Source organism: Panicum virgatum, chromosome 6K (assembly GCF_016808335.1).
Source record: "Panicum virgatum strain AP13 chromosome 6K, P.virgatum_v5, whole genome shotgun sequence".
Taxonomy (NCBI): Eukaryota; Viridiplantae; Streptophyta; class Magnoliopsida; order Poales; family Poaceae; genus Panicum; species Panicum virgatum.
Genome location: NC_053141.1, coordinates 30,396,933 through 30,401,045, shown reverse-complemented (window position 1 = coordinate 30,401,045; position 4,113 = coordinate 30,396,933). Strand labels below are relative to the sequence as shown.

The 4,113-nt window shown below is 42.6% G+C and overlaps 1 long non-coding RNA gene across 2 annotated transcripts; it reads right to left on the bottom strand.

Moving 5' to 3' along the window:
- Positions 1-470: 470 nt before the first annotated feature.
- Positions 471-3,796, bottom strand: LOC120712185. Of its 2 annotated transcripts, XR_005690746.1 has the most exons (3): positions 3,501-3,795; positions 840-2,769; positions 471-750 (listed from the first exon to the last, which is right to left on the bottom strand). It is a non-coding gene; the product is annotated as an uncharacterized LOC120712185 (long non-coding RNA). The 2 variants fall into 2 exon arrangements; XR_005690745.1 differs by having other exon boundaries at positions 840-3,796.
- Positions 3,797-4,113: the final 317 nt, after the last annotated feature.

Sequence of the window (4,113 nt, the reverse complement as noted above, 5' to 3'; positions counted from 1 at the left end):
CGCCACAACCTCCTCCTTGTTCTGGTGGGGGTCAGACGGAAGAGGAGTAGTGAACTGGCGGGGAGGAGGAATGGGGAAGAAGGATGTCCGCGCGCCGCGACCCGCGAGGGAACCGCCGCCGCCCTGCCGGAAGCATCTAGGAGATGGCCCGTGAGACTCGCGAGCGACATGATGAGATGAGTGGTTGGGCAACTGGACCATAACTGGACCGCCCCATTTCAATAATATATATTATAGCACTCCAATCCACTCCAACTCGCTATCTTCCAAAACCAAATCAAACCAAACTGCATGCACTATTTAGACCAAACCGGACCAGCCCACCTTCCCAACCCACAGTTTCACACTTCCATCCCTGTTTGTCCGTACAGCACTACTACTCCTTGTCCGTCCGTACAACACTACAGCAGTAGGTATGGCAGCAACCAAATTAGTAGCTATACAGTTCAATAGTTCATACGACACTCAAATAAACTAACAAATGCAAGACTAGTTCCATTAAGTACATATGAAGTTCACACAGTTCAATAGTTCATACGACACTCAAATAAACTAACAAATGCAAGACTAGTTCCATTAAGTACATATGAAGTTCACGTGACACTGAAATAAACCGACAAGTTGATTTCAACAGCAGCATAACATTAAATAAGTTAAGACATATTGTAGGTCTATTTCCTCCGGTGCCGCCTGAACAACAGCCTTGCTACTCCAATAGATCATTTGTCAGTCCTCCTTCCATTGAAACCTCTGTAAAAAATTTAATTAGCACAAAAATAAAGGCTATAAATAACTTAGTAGCAAAATGTGTTTAACAAAACTGAACAGAGATACCATACCTTCACTTTCTGAACAAAATTCAGGAACTTTAGTCTTAACTAGCCAATCTTTTGTGCAGACAAGAGCCTGAAGCATTTCTGGAGTCAGTGAGCTTCTACGGTCTCCAAGAATCCTTCCCCCACAACTGAAGGCAGATTCAGATGACACAGTACATGAAATTTTTCTGAATTATTTTTCCACCATGCTTGCACATCGAAACCTTTTACATCATTCTTAGACTCTTCTTCTTAGTAGACATCCATCTCAGATTTTGGTGGCCGTGCAACCCTCGCTTGTGATTTGTACTGAGCAGACTCAGCTTCAAGCTTCCTTTTCCCGAGAACCGGTGATCCCACAATGGAGACTTCACTAGCATGTGTCCTCATGCTTACCCTTGAATGTTGTTGCTCATACAATGTGAAGTACCTTGTCATCCACACCATGACAAAGTCCACACGCATACCAATTTGATCTGCATTTTTGCACACCATCTGAAAAAAGAAATCCAAATAGAGTGCTTTTTGTCTTGGATCTAATACGATGGCAATGACTAGTGCAAGGTTAAATGCAATCTCTTTGTTCCTTCTACGAGGGATATCTTCACTTTGAGGGTTATCATCATCTAGGTCCCAATACTTCTAAAACTTAGAACACATAGCTGCTGCCAACTCTTGAAGCAAGTTAGTTGTTTTCAAGGCTGTGTCCTCCTTCAGTGCATACATGATGCAAAGAACCAGGAGAAAAAACTTATGCGATGTTGGTTTCCTGTGGGCTGAAACAGCAAGGGTAAGTTCTTCAAAGGCTTTAAGGAACTCGGAAATTGCTTCTGCTTTTATCCACTCCTCTTCACTGGGACCAACTTCCACAAATTTAGTAGCATAGGTATTTAGAACAGCCTTGTATAACAATGCTTCTCTAATCATTTTGTATGTCGAGTTCCATCTGGTTGGGATGTAAAGATAAATACCAAATCTTGAGGCAAGACCTTTCCCATTTGCAATTGCATTGAACACTTGCAGCCTTGATGGTGAAGAATCGATGTGCTTTAGTAGCTCATGAATTTTTTGGATTGCTGAATGTATTATCCTCATCCCATCTTGAACCAAGATGTAAAGTATGTAAGCACAACATCTAACATGTAGATGTTCTCCGCCAAGCATTAGATCATGCTTGCAATCTGCTACTAACAACTCACATGCAGAAGTGTTTTTTTGCTAGCGTTGTCTAATGTCAAGGTAAAGATCTTTTCTCTTATTTCCTAGTTAGCTAGACATCTCAACAACTCCTCTTCGATTGCATAGCCTGAGTGAGGATACTCTAGTTCTTTGAACCATATGATTTTTTTATCCTAAACTCTGCATCAATGTAGTGAGCAGTCACAGCCATGTATCCTAAGTTCTGTGACGATGTCCAAATATCCGATGTCAAGCAAACATGAGAATCCAAATTCTAGAGTTCAACTTGAAGCTCTTTTTTCATCTCTACATACTTCAAGCAATCATTACGGATTGTTTGACGACCCCTAACTTTAAAAGTTGGATGCAAGGTCTTGAGCCATGAATGGAGGTAAGGGTCTTCAAACTTGAGAAAAGGAATTTCAGCATGAATGATATACTTGATCATCTCTTGATGACACATTTGAGGGTCAAATACAAAAGGTTCTACTAAGGATTGCTTATTGAGGGTGGCTTTGAATTTTTGTCTGATAGGAGTACCAATCGCTGGGCAAGCGTTAGCAATATGATCTCTTAGACTACTAGTTCCAGACTTGGCGTTCAAGTGTATTCCACAGTACTTGCAAACAGCCTTTAGATCACCATCCACATTAACTAAGTTTTGCTCATAGTGTTCCCAAACAATGGACCTTGTGCGGCGTGGCATTTCGGATGTGAGTAACTCCATTGAATCATGATTTGTTGAACTACCAGATGTGGTGGATGACATGTTTACCTACTTAATAATAAGATATGATTGTCACCAAAATGAAAACTGTGCACAACTATATCAAAGCTACTCTTAGAAAAATTAGAATTGGAACAATTGAAACAAAGCTGAAAATTAGACCAGGACCAAATATGCATCTTAGCTGAAAAACAAGGGTATCTATCTAAGTACAAGAGTGTATATCTGGTCTATGGAGAAGTTGCAATCCACTTTGTTATACTGCTATAGTGCTATACAAATTGAAAACATTTCCATCTATTAGCCAGATTATGACAGTTAAAAGACCTGATGAACCAAGCATTGATATATTACCACTATCCAGCACATCAGGCAGTTGAGAGGTAGCAAAAAAAAAAGCAATTAATGCAACTGATATAGGAAGCGCTACAGAACAGAAGTCCAGAAAACACTTGTGCATGTAGCAATGACGGCATAGATATACAGACTAAAAAAACAACTGCAAACGGCAAACAATTGGAGTGTTTGAACATTTGGGTTTAACAAATCAATTTTCTAGATCTGAATGCTCATGACTCTCTCTCTCTCTGCATTGCAAGGTATTCGGTGCTCAAAATTTTCTAGCCTGGTTCTTGGAATTCAGGGTTTGTATCATTTAGCAAGCTAACTCTGAATATTGTGGTCTTTTGGGTGCCAAGCTAGCAAAGCATGAGAAATTCTGACAAAGCCCAATAAGGGAACAAATCAATAGATGGGAGAAGTAGAGGAGGATGTCGTACCTAGCGGATTCAGCCGAATAGGGCCGCAACGATGGTGAGCACGCTAGTGGCGGCATCCTCTGGGTGGTGGGAGCTTGGAAGGAGGAGAGACGGGTGGTGCGGCACCGACCTTGCCGCGGCCGCCGAGCCGATAACGGCGACGAGGATGAGACAACGGCGACGACCTTGTCGCCGCTTTTGAGCTGATAAAGGCGACGACGATGAGGTGACGGCGCCGATCTTGCTGTTGCCGCCGCCGCCGAGCCCGATAAGGGTGACGAGAGGATGAGACGATCGAACCAGTAGCTAGACCAGACCTAACCGCACCAACCCATTCTAATCCTCAATCCAAACCGAACCAGCCCAGTAGACTTTTCAGCCCAGTTAGCACCAAACCATGTAGGCCCAAATGGAAAGAAACCAAACTGCATACACCGGTTTTGATCCAAACCATTATCAGATTGAGCTGAGCGTTCGTGGAGGCAGGCATCATGATAAGCCAGACAACCAGTATGGATGGCACGATCGATGTAGGCATGTAAAACTTGGCGACGTGGCCCAATATCTAGCTAGAGCTCAGTGCAGATTTCGTTACGAAGAGATGGAGTGTCACCTAACCAAGAAGTGACGTGTG